A 23962-nucleotide genomic window follows, 5' to 3' on the forward strand; every position below is an offset into this window, starting at 1 on the left:
CTAACCACAACAACAAATAGTGCCTCTCAGCTGCACCCCAGGACAGCCTGGCCTTTGCAATACATCCCTGTGGAGTGCAGCATCTTCCTGTGAAGGAGTGCTGCTGAATCTCGTATTGACTCGCAGGCCCCCATCTGCTTCCTTTTCTAGCTGACATGTCATCTAAGGAGAACGATGTCAAAAGTTAGTGTTTTTCTCTGAAACTCTTGGTGCGTCTCCCTCCAGACCACAGTTGGCTCAGGGGCGCCATTTTGGCTGCAGTCCTGCAGAGTTTCATTTTCACTTCCTTATTGAAAAATCGAAATCTGGGGAATTAGAGCCTTTCCATATTGATTTTTCAGGGGCAAGTGAAAATTACATTCTGTACAGGACCAAGAAAGTGCCACCTTGAGTGGTGACAGGGCTGACGTTGGCGATGACGTGCAGTGAGGTGAACAATGGGGCAAGCAGATGTAGCCTTTGTGCAATTTTTCAGAGTGACAAAAGCAAAAACTAATTTTTGATCCACGTAAAACCGTTTCTGGAATTAAATATTTGATTTGTTTAAAGTTGAACGGAAGGATGGGGAGAAAGATCTAAGTGAGACCAACTTTGGAAGACTAAGAATCTGACCTTTCTCCTTTAAGCATGTCAGGAGGGGTGGGTCAAGTCTACACTAGGCTCCCTACCTGGTATTTTGGGGCTGTGTAGAGAATTAGCTCTGTGTAGAGAGGAGCCCTGGTGGTGCAGTGGTTAAGAAACTGGCTGCTAACCAAAAGTTCGGAAGTTCAAATCCACCAGTGCTCTTTGGAAACCCTGTGGGGCAGTTCTACTCTGTCCTATAGGGTTGTTGTGAATTGGAACCGACTCAATGGCACCTAATAACAACAACAGAGAATTAGCCAGAGTTCTGGCTGATGCATTCATGCTGAGGCATACCTGGCTCAGTGTGACCTGAAGATTATGTCAAGAAGAACAGCATTTTGTACTTATTTAGCACTAATGTTTATGATGTTCTAGGCACCTAGCCTATCACTTTACATGGATTATCTTGTTTATTCATTTGGTCAGTCAACTAATATTTATTCAATCAGTGTTGACTACAACTTCATGCAATAACTTCTATTATTATTCCCAATTTAGAGATGAAGAAACTCAGGTTCAGGAAATGGATTTACAAAAGGTCACCCAGGTGGTAAGTGGAAGAGCTAGATCTGAGCCTAGAACTGAGAATCTGGGCCTCGACATGAAGGCTGGTGAATTTGCATCTGTGTGGGCTTATTGATCTCCTCAGGACACCTAGTGCTTTCTAGTCCTGTTCCTGTCCTGGTTTTGGGCTCCAGGAGTATAGAACCAGCTCTAAGTAAACACCTGCCAAAGGATGGAAAGTCCTAGCACCAAAAAACAGTTCATAGTATTGCTGTGTACCACCCGGCAGTCAGTTTGTTGTACAGCGGTCACTTGCCTGTTACTGAAAGCTATGCCACGAGTATTTCAAATACCAGCAGGATCACCCGTGGGGGACAGATTTCAGCGGAACTTCTGGACTACAATGGACTAGGAGGAAAAGCCTGGAGATCTACTTCTGAAAGTTAGCCAACCAAAACCCTATGAATCACGACAGAATATCGTCCATTGTGGTGCTGGAAGAGGAGCCTCTTAGGTTGGAAGGCATTCAAAATACACAGGGGCTGCAACAATGATCGTGAAGATGGCACGGGACTGGGCAATATTTCCTTCCATTGTAGTTGGGGTCTCTGTGAGTCAGAGCCAATTGATGGGAGCTAACAACAAACAACACCGTTGCTCTACTGGGGTAACTACATACACAACCAGGCTAATCCTCCCCTGATCTGGGAAAGACAAACTTTTTATGTGCATATTCCTGATCCCATCTGAGGAAACCTGTCTACTGTCTGCAGTGGGACAGGATATCTGTATCTTACAAAGTTTTTTTTACTGGGATAGGAGATTTGATGGTCAGCCAGGTTTGGCAACTCCAACCCTCTAATGAGCACTCATTGAAGTGCCAGAAGACCCAGTTCTTGTATAGGTCCTATCCCATACTAGTTGTGACCCAGCAAATCACTTCCCTTGGACTCCATTTCCCCTGGTGGTGCAGTGGTTGAGAGCTTGACTGCTAACCAATAAGGTCAGGAGTTGGAATCCACCAGCTGCTCCTTGGAAACCCTATGGGGCAGTTCTACTCTGTCCTCTAGGGTCACTATGAGTTGGAATCGACTTGACGGCAACAGGATTGGTTTAGTTTGGTAGTCTAACTCTCAGGCTAAACTCTCGTCCGTTTGGGTTTGATAAGTCAGCTGTCTGTTAGGTGCAATGAAGATCTCCCATTTTTCAGCTGGGCTAATCTCCCCCCTTTCTTCTCCACCAAGAAGTTTGAAGTGTATGGAGCTCATGGCATTTCAGAACAGATGCACACATTTGACATATGCTCTGCCATTTTGGATTTTATTTACCTCTCCTGTTTCATCAGGGTAAATGCCTCACAGTTGGTTTGTGGGTGAAAACCTGTGACCCTCGGCAAAGTTACCTTCTTGAGAAAGATATTCAGATAGTTAATATCTGGAAACAATTGGTTCTTTTCTTCCTGCTTCCTTCTCCCTCCCACTCTCTTTAACCAGTTGCTGCAGAATTGACTCTGACTCGTGTGTGTGTCAGAGTAGAACTGTGCTCCAGAGGGTCTTCAATGGCTGATTTTTCAGAAGTAGGTTTTCAGGTCTTTCTTTTGAGGTACCTCAGGGTGGGCTCAAACCATCAACCTTTCAGTTAGCAGCCAAGTGCTTAACCATTTGCTCCACCCGGGGACTCCTCCACTCTCTTTAACACCTGTAAACTGTCTTCCCCTCCCCCCACTTTCCACATGAAGACTAACTGTTACCATCAACCTGAGCCCTGAAAGTGATTCTGGCAGAAAATGAGCAGGTCTCTACCAAGAAGGAGATGGGTTTGGGATGTCAGAATAGAATGCATCGGCAGCCACAGGCAGGAGGTGTCGAGCCAAACTGCAGGATGCCTCATGGTGTCCTCCAGGCCCCATAGCTTTGAAGGCACCCACTGACTCAGAATCCGTAAACATTTCAGCCAGATGTTCAGCACTTGGAACAAGTAGTTGAACAACCCCTTTGAAGATGAAAAGCCCTTGAAACAAGCTAAGGAGCTTTGTTATCGCCGTGCGGTGTATGTAGCTGTGCCGAGGAATCCACTCCCGGCGCTGGCACCGTCAGGAGGAGTGAGAGGCAAACTCCTCCGGAAACGCTGAGTGCCAGAGAAGAGAAACAAATAAAATGCTGGGGGTGGGAGTTAGGGGAGGGATGGGGGCCTGTGCTTTGAAATCCTGCCATGGAAAGTTCTCTTCAATGGATCCTCTTCCAACCTGCCCTGAATACAAGAACTGGACGTGACATGTGACAGGCGCTGCAGACAGATCACGTTTCACACATGCAGCTGTGATATCTGGCACACAGGTGTTTGTTCTGTGTTTGCCAGCTGCTCTGCAGTGGCCTGCTTCTGTAGGGGGGTGGGGGAAGGGGGAAATCCTCACACTTGTTGCTGCCAAAAGAAAGAAGTGGACTGGAAATTCCTACCGCTCTGTAAAGTGCTCGGTGCTTGAATCAATGGTTGGGCCTCTCTACAGCCAGCCCATGGGGGTCCTGGGGCCTCTGTTCCTCAGGTGCTCACCTAGACCAGGGACTGTGCTGGATGGGAGGGGGAGCAGGGTGGCAGGGAAACCTGGCCAGGGCTTCCAGAGGCTCTGTCAGGGGTCAGTGTGTCCTGAGTATTAGGCCACTGGACTCATGAGTCAGAAACATCCAAGTTCAGGTCCCAACTCCACCACTGACAACTGTGAAACCTTGGCTAAGTTTCTTAACCTGCCTGGGCCTCAGTTTCCTAATCTAGGTTGTTGTTTGTTTATAGCTGCCATCAAGTGGTCTCTCGACTCACAGTGACCCCATGCACAATAGAATGACATACGACCCAGTCCTGAGCTATTCCCATGACTGTTTATAGGTCAGATCGTTGTGATCCGTAGGGTTTTCACTGGCTGCATTTTAGAAGTAGATTGCCAGGCCTTTCTTCCTAGTCCATCTTAGGTTGAAAACTCCGCTGTAATCTGTTCAGCATCATAGCAACATGCAAGCCTCCAGCGGCAGATGGGTGGTGACTGCACGTGAGGTGCATTGGCTGGGAATCAAACCTGGGTCTCCCCTACGGAGGGTGAGAATTCTGTCAGTGAACCACCACCACTGCCCCCTCCTAATCTACAGACTGGAGTGTATAACAACGGATCCACGGACAACTTTGTAAGGGTTACATGAGACAGTATGGGAAGCACTTGGGGAAGGAGCATTACCCTTGTTACCTCTCCCTAGGCTCTTGGGCCACAGGCCTGGAACCTTGTCATTCAAGCTTGGCACAGCAGTTCCAGGCCACCAGGTTGATGACTAGTGACCAGACACTGATAATTGGTTCCCTTCCCTGGGGAGGGGAAGGACTGAACTTTCAGGAAATTAAAGCCACTGAGGAAAAGTGAGGTAGGGAGTTCGTGTTTGGACTTCCCTACTCAGCCTTGGAGGAGCCTTTGTGGCACAGTGGTTAAGAGCTCAGGCCACTAACCAAAAGGTCAGCAGTTCAGATCCACTAGCCACTCCTTGGAAACCCTGTGGGGCAGTTCTACTCTATCCTATAGTGTCTCTAGGAGTTAGAATCGACTTGATGGCAATGGGTTTAGCTTTTTTTTCTTTACTCAGCCTTGGCTGCTAACTAAAAGCTTGGAAGTTCAAGTCCGCCCAGAGGCACCTTGGCAGAAAGCCCTGGTGATCTGCTTCCAAAAATTCAGCCATTGGAAATCCTGTGGGGCACATTTCTACTCTGACACACAAAGGATCACCATGAGTTGGAATCTACTGGACAGCAACTGGTTTACCCAGCCTGATGGGTCAGGCCTTCTGGCAGGTCCCTCTCCTTTCCCTTCCCAGCATTCACTAGTTTGAAATTCTGCGTGGCTGTGACTATGGCTCTGAGGTTTTTCTCTCCCCTGGACTCTCTGGGGGTCATAATCCCTGTCTGCTTTGACCACCATTATGTCTTTGGAGCATTGTCTGCACACAGTGAAGGCTTGATAAATGTTTGCCTAAGCAAGAAGAAGGGAGTGGGATAAAGTGGTAAACAGGACTGACATAGTCAGCAGTCCAAGAGGGGAAGGGTGTCCCCTCAGTGCCCCTGCCCCTGTTTAAGGAAAGGAACCATGCATGCTCTAAGGCTGGACTGAGACCTGTTGTTCAACTCATCATTCACCAGCCCTCATCCCTGCCTCTCCATCCTCTCCCAACACTTCTCTCTGGTCTCCAGCCCCATGTACCCACTTGGCTTCCTGCTCTGTGTCCATTCCTTGCCTCCTATTCCTACTTCCCCTCTCTGTCCATCCCTTCATGTCCCCTGCCCCCTCTCTCTCCTGAGACTGGGTGATGGGACCGCCCAGGTCAGAGTGAGGCTGCAGGAGAAAGAGAACGATGGTGACCAAAGGGCGCAGGGCCCATGCCCAGCTCTGTGCTTTGGACATGGGGACTGATAGCTATCTTTCTGGGTTTGCCTCTTGAACATTGAAAACTGTCAGCTCAATAGCGCCCTGTGCTCTATGTCTCACTTTTGTGTGTCTTTATAAAATTCCCACAATCCACTCTCTTCCCAGGCTTTGTTTCCCTCTGTAGCGGGGCCAGGCAGGTGGGGGTGCTCTTGCTACAGTCCATCCTACTGCGGGGCCTCCTTCTTGCCTGGCCTGTACATGCTAAACCTTTCAAGGTGAGGCAGTGAGTAGGAGGAAAGGAAACTGATGTTTATTTAGCACCTGTTAATGCACCAGACACTGTGCTAAGCACCTTATAATCGGTGCAATGTTGAAGCAGGTACAATTACTCCTCCCACTTTATGGATGAGAAAACTGAGAAACGGAGAGACTAACTTTCCTAAGGTCACACAGCTGCTGATGGCAGAAATGGGATTTGAGTCCTGGTCTGTATGGTTCCTAAGTCTTTGCTCTTCCCAGACTATTCAGCTTCACTACACAAAATTTGATACTGATTTGTATAACCAATTTGTGTTTGGATGAACTAATGGGTATGGGCTTTGGGCCTGTGTGCGTCCTTCTCTACCAGGCAGCAGCGTCCTCTTGAGGGATAATGCCATTCATTCAGCCAGTCATTTATTCACCCAGTAAACAGATATTGAGCACTTAACTATATACAAGATTCTCTCTTCGTAGCTAGAAATAAAGTGGTAAACTGGACTGACGTAGTCAGTAGCCAAAGAGCTAAGAATACAGTGGATGTTGTTGTTAGTTGCCGCCAAGTCTATTCTACCTCATGGCAACCTTACATAAAACAGAAAGAAATGTTGCCCAGTCCTGTACCGTCTTTATGATTGTTGCTATGTTTAACTCCATTGTTTTGGCCACTGGGTTAATCCTTCTCACTGAGGGTTCCCCTCATTTCCGCTGACCCTCTACTTTACCAGCCATGATGTCCTTTAGCAATAGGTCTTTCCTGATGATGTATCTAAAGTATGTGAGCCAAAGTCTCACCATTCTCACGTCAAAGGATCATTCTGGTTGTATTTCTTCTAAGACTGATTGGTAGGTAAACATTAGAAGGATAATCACACAAAAATTAATTGATTGTTAGATAATAATTATATTAAGTGTTAGGAAGGAAATGTGTACTGTGCTGGGAAAAGCCCATCTAGGGAAATCAAGGTAGAGGAAGGGACAATGCTCCCATCTTTGGTGTCAATGAGGAAAGTGTTTCAAAGGGAAATAACTTCAGGTGAGGACTGTGTCATGGCAGACAGGTGAAAGAAGCCCCCAAATTGTAGCATTTCAGACAGCCATGGGCCTGTCCAGTATAATCTAAGTCTTCCTGGTCAGCTCTGTAAGGAGAAACAAACATATTTAAAAAATGCGTAAGGAAGGAAAAACACACAGAAGAACAGACATCAGCAATATCTTGGCATTGCCCAGCCTGCATGCAGACGATGCTACTGTTTGGTCTGTATTTTTCCCAGTGCCTGAGGAATTGTCTCATTGACCCTCGCATGCCACTCCACCAGGAATGGAAAATCACTTGTTGAAAACATCAACAGAGCATATAATAATTGGCAAGAAACAGCTGATCACCATTCTCTCTCCTCTTGCCCTTCCTCTGGTCCTGTTTATGAGGCATATTCTCAACATTTTCTGTCATAGTCTACTTTTCTCTTGAAAACAGACCCAACGGCTCCTATAACTTAACCCAGGTAGCACCTCCCTGTGGGCACAGGCAGGTCTCAGACAAGAGTCCAGAGAGCTGTCTAAATGATGTGACAGATGACAGAGAAGGTAGAAGAGAGGGGAAGGTCCCAAAAGAACATATGGCTTCTCAGTCCTCTCCCTCCTTCCTTCAAAACATTGGTTTCTGATGTGGTAGAGTGAGCCCCGCCCCCCCCCAATCCATTATTATCATCCAATTAAAGCTGCAAATACACCTTTGCAATTCTGAAACTTCCTTCAGTGTTGTTTTGGGCAAGCTGGATATCAGATCTCTACTGATTTCTCTTCCTTCCAAGATAAGAGCTAACCAGAGGGACACACGAGACACTTACCTCACCTTTTCTATGAATGAGGTACTTGGGGTACTCTGTCCCTGGGTGGTGCAAACGATTAACGTGCTTGGCTGCTAACCAAAAGTTTGGAGGTTCGAGTCCAGCCAGAGACATCTTGGAAGAAAGGCCTGGCAATCTACTTCCTAAAAGCTAGCCTTGGAAAACCGTATGGAGCACAGTTCTACTCTGACACGTGTAGGATCACCAGGAGTTGGAATGCACTTAACAGTAAGTGTTTTGGGCTACAAAAAGAAAACATTGATGGCCTCCAGACTTTATGGAGCCACGGAGGCTGGATAAGCCCCTGAAACTATTGCCCTGAGGTAATCTTTAAATCTTAAACCAGAAATATTCTCTGAGGTCCTCTTATAACAATAGTCAAGCTTAACTAGTAAAAAATGTCTGCCTTGAGCATTATGCTCTTTTGAGACCTATCTATATGGGATCAAAGTGACAACAACAACTTGAAAGATTAGATAGGAACCTTAGAGGGCAGTGAGTTTATGTTAATGGCGAAAGAACAACTCAGAAAAGGAGGGTGAGTGTGGTTGCAGAACTCTGAAGAATGTAATCAATGTCACTGAATTATACTTGTAGAAACGGTTGAATTGGTGTATATTTTGCTGTGTATATTCTCAAAAACAGTAACAATTTTTTTTTTTTTTTTAAGGAAGCTTTGAGATATTTTACACTCAAGTCCTGAAGGAGCAGCGGTTTCCAATCCCCTCCTCACTGAACCAGGCGTGGAGACTGACCTGGCATACACAGGCAGACACACTCCCCCCTCAGAACACTCTGGGATGGCAATGACTCAAGAAAACGAGGCCCTCTTTCCCACAAAGCATCTGGGGACCCCGGGTTTACCAGCTCTGACTTCCAAGCAGCCAGCACTGAATTACAGTTTAGTCCCTGGAAAGGGAAGGGGGAAGACTCAGCCTGGGGGATGGGCTCTCTGTCGCTAGGTCACGTGGTGAGCTTAACTGACTGAGGCTGTCCTGACACAATTCCTCTTTACGAAAAACAAACCCGTTGCTGTGGAGTCAATTCCAACTCAGAGTAACCCTATAGGACAGAGCAGAACTGCCGCATAGGGTTTCCAAGGCCCTAAGGTCTGCTTCTGTAAAGATTAGACTAAACCAAACCCACTGCCATAGAGTCGATTCTGACTTAGGATCGCTCGATGGGTGGGTTTGATTTGGTTTAATTTCTACGGAAGCAGACTGCCACGTCTTTCTCCTGTGTAGAGGCTGGTGGATTCAAACCACCAACCTTTTGGTTAGCAGCTGAGAGCTTAACCACTGTGCCACCAGGGCTCCTGAAATGCCTCTTTACCTAGTTGAAAAAGAAAAGGTTAATCCACTGACTGGTTGTACCCAAAACAACTGCAAACAACTGATTTAATTGTTTTGTTTTCAAACACCCTTTTGGCTCTTGAACACAGCCTTAGTCAGAGCACCTGTTTTTTTCTTCCCGGTTTAGGTACTTGTTCACGCTTCAACTTTAGCAATCTTTCTCCCCTCTAAGCCTCATTGCCCCACATCTACAAACTGAGCTTTATTTTGAAGACAGAGTTTACGGATGTATTGCAATTCTGAATCGAAAGGCATAAATACCAGCTGGGCATCTGTCCCAACTGCGACATTGTTGCCGACTGATGCCAGTTTTACTTGGGACCATTTCTCCGTAACTCCAGGGGCCATCGTTCTTTTATTCTGAAGGTGGGGTTTGTGAGTGGAGCAGGGAAAGTCTCATGAAGCCTTAACACTGGAAGAGTCAATGGGAGGTCATCTAACCCACGTCTTCTGCATATTCCCAAGTTTAAGCAACCATCTCCTTATATGTATTGTCTCATTCCTTGGGATCTGGAAGCTTTTCAAGGAACATTGCTTTTTAGGGGGGCTTAAACCTCTTATTTCCTTTGCCTTCTACACCTGGCCAATATAAGCATCTTTGTGGTCTGTATGAGAGGAAGACAGGGAGATCCCTAGAAGTCTCTTTGCTGATCCTTCCTTCTTTTAAAAAGGGAGTATGTATGTGTGTGTGTACATATATTTTTTACTAATTTATTAGTGTGGCAATGAGAATTCCAAACAACAAATGACATAATACCCTTGAACCAACTCATGGAATACAATGGAGTAGACTCTACAGACTCCATGTTAAGGAAAGATGTCAAACTCATTCAGGCGCTAAGACTTCTCAAAGTGGACTTGGATGTCTTGCTTTCTATGCTAGCATCTGCTGCATTATGGGTTCACCTTTTCTTGCTTGGAAAAGTTAAGAAGAGCTGTTGTCTACTGAAATGCAGGAAAAATTGATGTATAATCAACTCCAATGACTGTACATTATTATTATCAACTCTCTAAGAGTTGCCACAGGTACCAAGAGTTTCCCTCAACTAAATCAAAATGAAGCCCAAGTCTATAATTTCCAGCATTTGTTCTAGTTCCAAGGAGCCCTGGTGGCACCATGGTTAAGCGCTTGGCTGCTAACTTAAAAGTTGGCATTTTAAACTCACCCAGCAGCTCTGTGGGAGAAAGACCTGGCTTTCCACATCTGTAAAAATTATGGCCAAGAAAACCGTGTGGGACAGTTCTAGTCTGTCACATGGGGTCACTGTAAGTCAGAATCGACAGCACCCAACAGCAACGTTCTAGTTCCATTTTTCAGAGCTTCAGGGAATTAGCCCCCTCTCTCTTTTCCATGATGCACCTGGGTATTGGAGACAGTCATCATGGCTTTTCAAAGTTCATGTGACTTTGGGTCCCACTCTTCTCCAGGCAGGCTGTCATCCAGCTGGGTCCAAACCACTTAGAGAGGGTTCCTTTCATTTTTCATCTAGACTAAGAACTTTTATTGCTTGCAGGGTGTACACCTGGCTCCAGAGAATCTTTCTGCTATAACTCCAACTCTGCTGAGCAGACTTCCTGCAGTTTTCTGGTATCAACTCTAATGTTCCCTTTCCTTGTTGCAATAATTGAGAATTGATTATACAACCTTAACAACTAGTCTATTTGAAGTCCTGGGGCTCTCAGCTCCATCTCTGGCTTTCTGTGAAAAAGTTCAATTAGGGTAAAAGTATTAAGCAGAAATGTGAGTGTAGGAAGGCAGAGTGGATGAGGACTCTCCCAGGTCATGATGTGATATCTAAGTAAGAAAAAGAGGAAATTCTGGGGTGACCTTGGTCATGGAGTTTGTAGATAGTCAGGAGAATAGAGCAGTGTTATTTTCCCTTGAATAACTTTGTTAAGGGATATGGCTAATGTTCTACTGACATGAAACCTTACAAATTGAGGCCTTTGACCAAGGAAGTTCTTGGGAAAAAAGCAGTTACCCATTAACATGAGACCAAGGGCTGGCCTATTAAATGTCCTCCAAGGCATAGCCCTCAGCATCCCGGTTTCTCTTTAATATAACATGTCATCATGGTTTTTAAAATCTGCATATTTCTCATTGAAACTGCTTCTATTTTGACTTGTACAACCACTAGGGAGAAAGAGCTGCATGTATTTAATGGGTATACTTTATTCTACTTTGGGTCTTGTCAACTTTTTGTTTAGTAGAGGGTATTTTCTGAGTATCCCTGATCAAAATTTCCTAGAGGACACTGACACCAAATCAAGAAACTCTGAGTCAAGGAACTCATCATTGGCAGAGACTCTGCTGGAGTTGGAGGCAAGTGTGGGTGCCCACACTCACAGGGGCTGGCGGAAAGGGTATAGCAGAACGTCTACTACTTCATCGTCCCTTTTTCCCACTGCCATTCCACCAAATCACACCCTCAGGCTGAGACTAGTACATATGTGCCTTTTTCTGTTTTTGTTCTTCCATTCCACCTTTCCCAGTGTGCAAATTAGTTTTCTTAAAGCATCTCTTTTTGTATGTCACTCCCCTCCTCAAATGGCCTTTAGTTTGTACCAGCATTTCTTAAATCAGTGAGGATTAATAGGTATCCTATGGAGAGAGAGAGAGAAAAAAAAGGATTTTGTAGCTAAAACAAAGTTAAAGAGTTTCTTTACTACAGGACTCTTTGGAAGCTTAAGCACTGCAAATTTTCAAACATTTCCCCAAATTTATTTGACTGGAATCCTGGCAGGAAACAGATGGCTCATTTGAAGAAATAATTGCAGGGACTATTAACAAAAGTGTGAACAGATTAAGGAAAGCAACAAGGGATGAGGAAGCACCCAGGAACTAGCAACAGAGGGAAGCCACTTCCACCTGGGGCATTAAGGGCATTAAGAACAGCTACCAGAAAAGGTTTTTTTTTTTTTTTAATCGGAACCCAAGGTGCTATGGGCTTGGAAGAGGTGCTGCCTGGCAGGAGCTGAAAACTAGGTGGGGGGACATGCCATTGCCAAACGCAGAATGGCAGGGAGGAGCCAGGGGAGTAAATACCCCGAATTTTTTCTCCTCCCACATTGCAATCCCTGTCAATCTGAACCCAACCCAGATCAAAAGGGACAGGAGTCTGGATCATGCAGTTCCATGTAAGTGAGCTTTCCAGGGAACAGAGCAAGTTGGAGAAGGGTGGAGACTGGGCCATCCAGCACATCTTTTTTCATCCGTAGAACATTTGTTAACATCTGTGAATTGGTTTCTAGGGCGGCTGTAACAAATTACCACAAACTTGGTGGTTTAAAACAACAGACATTTAATCTCTTACAGTTTTGGAGGCCAGGGTTGATTCCTCCTGGAGGCTCTGAGGGAGAACTGGGTTCCTGCCTCTTTCCTGGTCTCTGGTGGTTCCTGCAATCCTCGGCTTATAGATGATCACTTTAATCTCTGCCTCCATCATCACATGGCTTTCCCTAGGTCTCTGCATGTCTGTCCTCTTATAAGGACACTCGTCATTGGATTTAGGGCCTACCCTAGCCTAGGATGATTTCCTCTCAAGACCCTTAACTTAATTACATCTGCCAAGAACCTTATTCCAAATAATGTCACATTCTGAGGTCCCGGGCGGACATATATTTGGAGAGGGGGCACTTTTCAGTTCACTGCGATCTGGTAGAACACTATGTTTTTCAGAACACCATCTGGGCGCTAGTGGCATAAAACAGTGAGTCTATACCCCTTGGCTGGCCATTCAAGCCCCTGTGTTATCTGGACACAAACTAGCTCCCCAACCTCTTTACTCCCCACTCCTTAGCACAAACCTTTTGCTTCTACTTGGCCTCAAGAGCACATTCCCGGCTTTCATGTCTCAGCCTTTGGCTTACATCATTCTCTCTGTCTAGATATCCTACCATTGGCATCTCCTCAGCCCAAGTAAGGAATACCCCATTCCCTTCTCCTCTAGGGAACTTCCTTGGCCACCTCAAATAAAAGCTATTTCTTACTGCCCTCAAAATTCTTAGAGTTACAGGACCCATACTTTCCAAATTAGAATAGACAGTGTCTGAAAAATATTTCCATGTAACTTCCCAAAGTGAGAGCAATCTGATAGATGTTGTTTCAGTGTACCTAAGTATTAGAAGGCAGTGGTGGTTCAGTGGTAGAATTCTGGCCTTCCATGCAGGAGATACAGGTTCGATTCCCAGCCAAAGCACTTCAAGTGCAGCCACCACCCAACTGTCAATGAAGGCTTGCTGATGCTATGATGCTAAACAGGTTTCAGTGGAGTTTCCAGGCTAAGACAGACTAGGAAGAAAGGCCTGGTGATCTACTTCTGCAAATCAATGACTGAAAATCCTATGAATCACAAGGGTCTGATCCTGTTGTACATAGGGTCTCCATGAGTCAGGGGTCAACTCCAGGCAACTAACGGCAACAGATATATTAGAAGACCTGGACCATTTCAGTGGCTTATGGGGACAATATATTTGAAATCAAGTCTTTCATGGGGAATTCAGAACCTTTGGCCATGGGACCCTTTGTACTTTCGATCCAGGCTACTGATTTTGCATTTACACCCAGTGCCTGGAATTCCACTTAATCTTTACCAACATGTACTCCTTTTCTCTCTAAAAAAAAAAAAAAAAGCTCCAAGATCCTTGAGTCCACGGACTTGTCCTGAGCTGCCACAGTAACATCGTCCATAGTAGCACCCAGAAAGGGCTGTGGGTGGGCTGTGTTGAAGTAGCAAGCTATGGAATTGTGTCTTAGAAAGGAGATGCCATTTCCTGTTTGGGGGGTTGATTTTTTGCAGGATTTCTGGATGAGGTAGTGTCTTGATCCCCCAGCCATGATCAGGCAGATGGTGTGTACAGACCGTGTGGGGAGTGTGGAGTGGGTGGGGAGGGCGGGTGCTGGCAACAGAGTCTTCCCCAGTGTACAGGAAGGTCAGGGTCTTCAGCAGCAGTCGGCTTTCACCCATGCCCAGTTCTTTCACCTTCCTCCATGCTCAGCTTAGAAGCTGAAACAAAACCCTCTTTTACAGCCTGCTGAGTCCTCCACTCCATCCTGTTCCCTTGTCTGAGTTCTAGTTTAACTGGATCGCAGTAACCGAACCTCTGGCCACTTCCCTATTCAGCAAGAGGCGATTTGGGGAAGAGTGTGACATTTCCTAGGAACTGAGGATTCAGGAATGTTAATCTCCCCTTCCCTATACTTACGTAAACACACCAGCTTCAATATTCCAATGATCCCCCCATTATCTGAGCTTTTTCACATTTTCTGATTGCCAGGGTGTGCAAGGCATTGTTTAGCGGGTTTATAACAGCTGGAACTAAATCTCCCACTGAAGGACTCTGGCCCCTTTGAGGTAATGCTTACCCACAGGTTTTAGATTTTAAGATTAATGAAAAGGATCACACGTCCTGCCACATAAAGTTTTTTTTTGTTGTTGTTGTTTTGTAAACTTATTTTGTTATTGTTGTTGAGAATATAGGCAGCAAAACATGTCAACTTAGCCATTTCTAAAAATACATTTCAGTGACATTGATTACATTCTTGGAGTTGTATAACCATTCACATTGTCCTTTCTGAGTTGTTCCTCCCCCATTAACATAAACTCACTGCCCCCTAAGGTTCCTATCTAGCCTTTCGAGTTGTAGTTGTCACTTTGATCCCATAGAAATAGTTCTTAAAAGAGCATAACGCTCAAGGCAGACATGTTTTACTAGTTTAGCTAAGCTTCTTTATTATTTGGTTTTAAGAAGACTTCAGGGGATATTTTTGGTTAGCATAAAGTTTTGAAGAAACTTTAGGCCCTCGGCTCTTCAATTAGGAATCTCCTACGGAAACTTTGGAGTCCCTGAGTGGTGCAAATGGCTGCTAACTGAAAGTTTGAAGGTTCCATTCCATTCAAAGTTGCCTTGAAAGAAAGACCTGGTGATCTACTTCTGAAGAACTAGCCATTGAAAACCCAGCTCTACTCTGACACACATGGGTCACCATGAGCTGAAATTGGCTTGGTGGCCACTGGATACTGGTATCTAAGCCTCATTCTTGATGTGTCTGAGGGAAGCTACCTTGCTTTGCAATGAAGTAAAAGTGTGTGTGCATGTGTGTGTGGTGTGTGGCGGGATGGACAAGTGTAATTCAGAATAAAAGTCATAGTCCTGGGGCTTAACTTTCAAATGTAAAACTGAAAAAGGAGTTGTTATGGATTGAATTGTATCCTCCAAAAAGATGTGTTGAAGTTCTAATCCCTGATACCTGTGAACATGACCTTGTTTGGAAAGAGAGTGTTTGAAGATGTTATGCCTTAACATGAGGTCATATTAGAGTACGGTGGGTTCTAACCAACCTGAGTGATGTCCTTATCAAGGAGGAGACGAAACAGAGGGACACACAGAGGGAAGATGGCCATGTGATGACGAAGGCAGAAACTGGCGGGATCTATCAGACAAGGCACACCAAGGGTCGCTGGTCATTACCAGAAGCTAGGCAAGAGGCATGAACAGATTCTCCCTCACAGCCTCAAAAGGAATCAGCACGGCTGACATGCTGATTTAGGACTCTCAGCCTCCAGAACTGTGAGACAAGAAAGTTCTGCTCTTATGAGCCACTCACTTTGTGGTGCTTTGTCACGGGAGCCCTAGGAAATTAATTCAGGATGCCACTTTTTCATCTCCTCCTTAAATGTCCCCCAGTCCCCTTCTGGTGGGGTAGAAGAAATAACGATCTTCTAAGGGAAGACCTACTTGCTAAACTTTGCAGCGGGGGCTGCCTGGGCTGAATTTCTGCTTCAGTTGGAAACAGAAACTTCCTGCCCCAGTCCCCCACCCCCACCCCGCCTGCAGCTTTGGCTCCTGGGGCCCTTCCAGCAGGAAGAGAGAGACGGGCAGGACTGTGGCGGCAGAGCAGGTTCTTATCACCCGGTCACCTCCTGGAGACTCAGGAAGTAAAAGCCATTCTGTGGCCTTTCCTCACTAAGGTCCTACTCTCTAAAGGACCTCGCTAAAGGGGAGGGTGCACAGACATAGGACCACTTGGTTAAGCCTTACGGCTCTTTGTGCTGCTCTCTGTCTCGGGGTGCAGGAAAACGCCCTGCACCAGCAGTTTCCAGTGGGAGTGGTTCTCCCCCTCCCCTGTGCACTGGGCACATTTTTTCACCACATCAAAGATTCTGCTTCTAGATATGGCTGGCATCTGTCTCTCTCCCAATCCCACAGCGCTTTCCTACAGAATCAAAGCCTCTTTTCAAATTTACAGTCCCTGACAGGGGCAGGGAGCCCTGGCGGCACAGTGGCTAAGAGCTTGGCTGCTAACCAAAAGGTCGACAGTTTGAATCCACCAGCCACTCCCTGAAAACCCTATGGTGCAGTTCTACTTTGTCCTATAGTGTCGCTATGAATTGGGATCAACTCGCTAGCCACGGGTTTGGTTTAGGACAGGGGCAGGTGACCCAGTAAACAAGGTAAGGCCGGGTGATGTAAGCAAGGCAAGATGTGGTAAAATCCATGTGAAATTGTTTACTTCAGATTAGTAAGTAAGCACAAGTAAGCCCGTGCTTACCTTGCTTATTGGATAACCCATCCTTGTTGGTGGTTTGAACCCACCAACCGCTCCTCCTCGGGAGAAAAATGTGTGAGCCTGCTCACTAAAGATTGCTGGCACAGCTTTGGAAACCCTATGGGGCAGTTCTACTCTGTCCTGTGAGTCGCTATGAGTCAAAATAGACTCAATGGCAAGGGCTACCCCCATTCCAAGCAAGGCAGACTAGGGTAAGTGGCCTAAGAGAGGGTCAATTCCATCTCTAGGGATGAGATTCTGAGCCAGCCTGGGCAGGGACCTTGGTCAGATGGTGATGGGTCCAAGGAGAGTTTCTGCAGAATCACAGGCCTGGGGGCAGCTCAGGTGTTCTAGCAGTGGTGACTCCTTCCTTTGGAGTCGCACTGGGACAGGGATGGGGGCGTGGGGGTTCCTACTAGCTAGACCTAGGGATTGCAAATTTGAGTGTTCTCTAATTCTGCAATCCTCCCATCCTCCCCTCCATCACCAGCACTACCACCACCAAGCTAGTTCCTGCTCCTGTCTGAGGGCCTGGGGGAAAGAAAGTTCTGGATCTGAGATGGAGCTGCAAGCCTTCTTCCTCAAAGCTGGATCGGTCGGCAATATTTCCCTCTCTGTATTAAGTGAACCATTGTTTCTTCAGAATTTCTATTTTCCTGGGAAACGCCCCCGGCAATGTAGAAACTTTTTTAATGATGGGAGATGAACAAGGAACAACAGCTTCTCTCTCTCTCTCTTTTTTTTTTTTGATGATAAATTGTCTCTCTCTGGCCAATGAGTACAATGATACAGACGAGCTAACGTTTCATTTTTTTCTTAGCTGTTCTGCTTCTCACATCCTCCCTCTGGCCCCTCTCTTTAATTCTACAAAATATCTCAATGCACCCAATTACCTGACCTGCGACAAGCTGACATACAGCACTTATTAGGGTATATTCCCTCTAGGAACCCTTGAGGCTGGAGAGGTTTGCCTCTCAGCCCCTCCCACCCATCCCACATTGAGCTTCCGGATCACAAAGGCGCACTGTAGTCCCCCGCCCGATTGCTGTGGCCTGATGGGCACCTCGCACAGTTATCACTTTGTGCTCCTCCTGGGGAAAGCGGTCACTGTCCCCGCCAGACAATTGGCAAGTGGAATCAATAGCCACACGGTCCCCTGGGATTGATCCCTTGGTTCATTCCAGCCACACTGGAGCCTCCCCACCCCTGCCCTGCCGAGAGCTTCTCCTTCAAGGGCGAGGTCGATGTCACCTCTTCGTTGGGAGGGGCCAGAGGAAGGACTCTGAAGTCATGGCTTTTTAATTTTTTATTGTGGTAAATAGGTATGTGACAAATTGTTTCCCATTCAACATTCTTCACGTGTACAATTTCTGTGACATGAGCTATGTTTATCATGTTGTCCAACCATCACCATTATGCATTTCTAAATTTTTCCATCAGCCTTATGAGAAGTTCAGTGTCCCCTAAGCAGTGAGTTCCTCTTTCCCCCTCCCTCCCGCTGGCCCCTGGTAACCACTAATAAACTTTGGTCTCTGTATACTTGCCTGTCCCAGATTTTTCATATAAGTGGACTCATACATTATTTGTCCCCTTGTGACTGTCTTATTTCACTCAGCATAATGAAGTCACAGCTTCGAACAAAGGAGTGAGAGGAGATGATGGCAAACTTCTAACACTCCTCCATGGCCCTAGACTTTGCGATTGGAAAGAGAAAAGAAAAAGAAAATCCATGGATGTAAAACAGGGCTTTAATTTATTTCATTTTGATTATTTGGCTAAGAACTATTGACCAGAGAGAGATGTACATCTTCATTATGAAATATCTATAAACAAGAAGTGAAGGAGGGTGAATCCAAATGTATTGACATCTCAGTGTCCCCAAGCACTAGGATTCCCAGTTTTCCTGAAGATGTGACAATCTATGTTGCTTTCCGAGCTTCCCTCCCACCTGCACCTGCCCATGTGGTACCAAAAGTGCTGGATGGATCTTATCTTCACAGACCTTCACATTCTCTAAGACATATATCACTGTACATTCTTTCTACCAACATCCAGACCACATTTAAACTCCAGATCTTTTGGGAACCATCCAAATTTAAAAATCAAAATAAAATAAGATTGACTTTGAAAAGTTTTGGACAATTTCTGCATACATCCCGTAATAACTAGATCTCTCTTCCCACTGGTGCCAGTAAGTAAACACAAGTAAGCCTGTGCTTACCTTGCTTACTGAGTCATCCACCCCCTGGTAAAAACTAAAAAACCAAACCCATTGCAATCGAGTTGATTACGATTCACAGTGACCCTATAGGACAGAGTAGAACTGCCCTATATGGCTTCCAAGGAGTGCCTAGTAATTTGAACTGCTGACCTTTTGGTTAGCAGCCATTGCTCGTAACCACTACACCACTAGGGTTTCCAACAAGATATATATATGTATATGTACAGATATATATGTATATATATCTTTTATTCCACCACCTGTTTGTCAGTTTGTTGTACTGTCATACTGTGGTGGTTTGCATGTTGCTATGACGCTGTGCTGGAAGCTATGCCACCAGTATTTCAAATGCCAGCAGTATTAACCATGGTGGACAGGTGTCAGTGGAGCTTCCAGACTGACTAGGAAAAAAAGTCCTGGTGATCTCCTTCTGAACATCAGCCAATGACAACCTTACGGATCACAACAGAATATTGTCTGATATAGTTCTGGATCATAACAAATTATAGATAACATTGTGAAGAATGAGAATTCCAGAATACTTTATTGTCCTCATGTGGAACCTGTACATAAACCAAATAGCAGTCATTCGAACAGAATGACGGGATGCTGCGTGATTTAAAGTCAGGAAAGGTGTGCATCAGGGTTGTATCCTTTCACCATACTTATTCAATCTGTACGCTGAGCAAATAATTCAAGAAGCTGGACTATATGAAGAAGAACGGTGCATCAGGATTGGAGGAAGGCTCATTAACAACCTTCGATATGCAGCTGACACAACCTTGCTTGCTGAAAGCAAAGAGGACTTGAAGCACTTCTAAAGATCAAAGACTATAGCCTTAAGTATGGATTACACCTCAAAACAAAGAAAACAAAAATCCTCAAAACTGGACCAATAAGCAACATATGATAAATGGAGAAAAGATTGGAGTTTTTAAGAATTTAATTTTATTTGGATCCACAATCAACGCCCATGGAAGTAGCAGCAAAGAAACCAAAGGATGTATCGCATTGGGCATATCTGTTGGAAAAGACCTCTTTCAAGTGTTGAAAAGCAAAGATCTCACTTTGAGGACTAAGGCATTCCTGACCCAAGTCATGGTATTTTCAATAGCCTCATATGCATGCCAATGCTGGACAATGAATAAGGAAGATCAAAGAAGAATTGATGCCTTTGAATTATGGTGTTGGTGAAGAATATTGAATATACCATGGACTGCCAGAAGAACAAACAAATCTGTCCTGGAAGAAGTACAGCCAGAATGCTCCTTAGAAATGATGATGGTGAGACTCCGTCTCACATACTTTGGACATGTTATCAGGAGGGAGCAGTCCCTGGAGAAAGACATCATGCCTGGTAAAGTAGGGGGTCACCGAAAAAGAAGAAGGCCCGTGATGAGATGGAGTGACACAACAGCTGCAACAATGAGCTCAAGCGTAACAATGATCTTGAGGATGGTGCAGGACAGGGCAGTATTTCATTCTGTTGTACATAGAGTCACCATGAATTGGAACCGACTCAACCACACCTATCAACATCAACAACAATAGTGCTGGAAGACGAGCCCCCTAGGTTGGAAGGCACTCAAAATGCACAGCGGTCACACTGATGAACTGGAGCATACTAACAATTGTGAAGATGGTGCAGGAGGACTGGGCAATGTTTTGTTCTGTTATACATGGGATCGTCATGAGTCAGAGCCAACTTGATAGGAACTAACAATAACAACCATCTTTTATTAATGCTTCTTATGTACTCTGGCACTGTGCTGCTAAACAGTACATTCTCTATGAAGTAGGGGTGGACCATTTTACAGATGAAGAAACTGAGGGTAGGCAATATTACTTAGCTACCCAAGATTTCATGGCCGTAAGTAGCAGAGCAGGGATTTTATGCACCTGGAATGCTCCCTTCTCCAAGGTCTGTGCTCAACTCCATGCTGTCCCTCAGCCTTTCAAGTCCCAGTATGTCCATGGAGGATGCCAGTGGCCTCACTAGAGGTGTGGAGAAGATGGGGGGGAGGGGAAGTCTGCACCCCTGACACTGTCAGGGGGGATGACACCAAAATGATCCCAGAGTCAGTGGTGACAGCGGTCCTGGCAGCAGGCTGACTGGTGCCACCAGGGGAGAGGACACCAAGGCAGTGGCATCACTAGGGCTGGAGTCACCTGTGCAGTAACCTGTTACCTGCCCTCCCCCCGTCACTCACCAGTCAGGGTGGGGGCCACCAGGCCACTGGGCAGAGAGGAAGGTCTTCATCTTGGCCAATGGGTGAGGGGAGAAGCTGGGGGGACATCTGTAGGGGCTGGGCTTGTGGTGCTCTGCTCTATGTGGAGGCAGGGCAGGGCTGCCTGGTGGGGGGAGTTTCACCTGCCGGCCCCGCCCATTCTGGGTGGAGGAGGGGTGACACCAGGAAGTACCGCAGTGGGTGACACCAACCTTATCGACGCCACTGGAGGAAGCCTTGAGCCCTCCAGCCCATCAAGCAAGTGCTGGCTTGGATTCCTTCTGGGGTAAACCAAAGTAGCCGCACTCTTGCACTTTTCCCAGACCCATTTTTTTCCCTTCCTATTCTCTAATGTTATCAAAACAAACAGAAGCATGGTTTATGGTACACGGGGCTTAATTTGACTTAATATATAGACCGCACATATTCCTCAGGAATCCATTAAGCTTAATCGAGTACAGGCTGTAGACCACGGCCAAGGAAGGCCTGAGCCACTGGGCCTGGGTTCATCCATAGTTCACGTGGTAGAAATGAGTGAGTCACTTGTCAATGGCACAGCCAGGGCTGGATTACCCTTCGGCTTCCTTCCTTAAATGGATAGAGATTCCAACTGCTGCGTGAATAACAAAGACCTTAATGTCCCACTCTCCAGTGGAGAACAGGGTAGTGAGCAAAGGAACCGCAGCAGCTGTTTTTTTCCAGGGTGCTGAAGGCTGCAATCTTAGCCCCGCTCAGCTGTTATGGTGAGACCTTGTGGGGTCCAGCCCAGGGCACAGATGGCCCAGGGCCATCGATTCCACCCCTGGAAAACCTCAAGTGGAATCCGTCCTGCGGACAGGGGTCCCCGGCATGCTCTGAGGCCAGCTCCCTGCTCGGGGAAACATTGTCCTTTTTCTTGAGGAGAGACAACATTGCTTTGGGAATCAGAATGGCACTATGTAGGAACGCACAAAACAACAAACCTTATCTTCTCCTTCAAACCTTCAATGTCTTATCTACTCCTCACTTTCTCTTTCCTGAGTTTTTGTTCTTGACTCTCTGTGTTTGTCTCTTGGAGTCCTGGCTAAGTGTTAGATAAATAAACAAAAACTAAACCTGTCAAGTTGATTCTGACTGGTAGCAACCCTATAGGACAGAGTAGAAACCATAGGGTTTCCAAGGAGTGGCTGGTGGATTCAAACTGCTGACCTTTTGGTTAACAGCCAAGCTCTTAACCACTGTACCACCAGGGCTCCATTAGATAAATATTAAATGTTAAATATATTAAATAGTCATTGTGCTATGTGCTTCGTTCTTAATTATGCTAAAGCAGAGGGCCCCAAATGTTAAGCCTACGTAAAGGCCGTCTCCATCCTGACTTCTGGCTCTTTGCTGTGCGGAGTGTAAATCTCTGAAACACTAAGATTTCCCATTCATTATAATCACCTGTAAAAACTCATCATTCTTCTGATGAAAAGAGGAAATCAATGATCTAGTGGAAAGAACTCAGTAAAGGGAATTGGGATCAGAATGATGTAGAGGTTAAGATCGTGAATTCTGGAACCGGGTGCTGTTGTTGTTATCGTTAGCTGTCATCAAGTTAGCCATGACTTACGGAGACTCCACGTACAACAGAATGACACGCTTCTGGGTCTTGCACCATCCCCGTGATCAGTTGCTGATTTTCCCCCTATGGAAAATCATTGGAGTTTTTGGAAATAGATCTCCAGGCCTTTCTTCCTACTCCATCTCAGTCTGGAAGCTCCGCTGAAACCTGTTCAGCATCATAGGAACACACGAGCTTCCGCTGACAGAAGGGTGGTGGCTCCATATGAGCTGCACGGGCCAGGAATGGAGCCTAGATCTCCCGCATGAAAGCCGAGAGTTCCACCGCTGAACCACCGCTGCCCTTGGAACCAGTTGCACAGGGATTCAAATGCCAACTGTCGCTTCCTTGTAGGACTCTGAGCAAACCCATTAAGCAATCTGAACCTCAGCTTTCTCGTCTGTGAAATGGGAACAATACTATGCCCTCTAAGGCTATTGTGAAGATTAAATGGGGTAAAATGAAATGCTTGGTAGTTAGCAAGAGCTCAGGAAATATGAGCTCCACTTCCCTCTTTTTCCCTCTAAAGTATTTATATTTTCCAAGTATAGTGCAAACATCCCTCGGATAGGCTTTGGCAGATAGTTTAAGGCAATGCGGCTGCCGGGAGGAATTCTCTCCGGTTGTAAGGACTCTCCGTTTTAATGGGATTGATTGTGTCAAGCTGACTGAGCCTTTGGTCCCTGGCCAGGATGCAGAGGCCCAAGGGCCTCTTATGTGCCTCTGAACTTCCGCTGCTCAGAACTGAATGCTGGGCTTGGTGAGCTTCTCGAAGAGCTTCTTTGCCCATATTCAAGGGAAGCGGGTCTGTATCCACCCCTAGAAACACTGCACCCACATCTCTGCCCCTTAAAGAAGCTGCGGCTTTGTGATTGTTGTTGTTGTAGTAGTTGTCATTTTATCTAGACTTTCTTTAAATTGACCTCTTTGTTCCACAGCCTGTGTTTAAATTCTGGGCAGATGCCTCTGGAAGGATCTCTACTGCCCTTGATTAAATGTCAAATAATGATCTCCGCTGGGAGAGGGCTGTCTTCTGACACGACAAAGTCATGCAGAGCTTAGGTGGCACTGATCGCTGTGCTCTGCACTGATGGAAAGATTCCCAGCGTCTGTCCCCCTGAGAAGGGAGCGAGCGCAGGGCAGAAGCTTCATCTCCCCCTTTTTGTCTGCCCTGCAAGGTGCTTCGGTCCTCTGGCTCAGCCACTTGTCCAGGATCAACAAACATGTTGACTCGCAGTAAGTCCTCTTGGTTTCCCATGTCCCTACTCCCGCCTGGTGCCGAGAGTTATTACACGGATTTAAAACACAGCCGAGCACCCAATGAGGCTATTATGGTTTGAACCTAGTGAACATGACTTGATGCTTCACAGGGCTCATTGAGTTTTGGTGGCTACA

Source organism: Elephas maximus, chromosome 24, assembly GCF_024166365.1.
Source record: "Elephas maximus indicus isolate mEleMax1 chromosome 24, mEleMax1 primary haplotype, whole genome shotgun sequence".
Lineage (NCBI taxonomy): Eukaryota > Metazoa > Chordata > Mammalia > Proboscidea > Elephantidae > Elephas > Elephas maximus.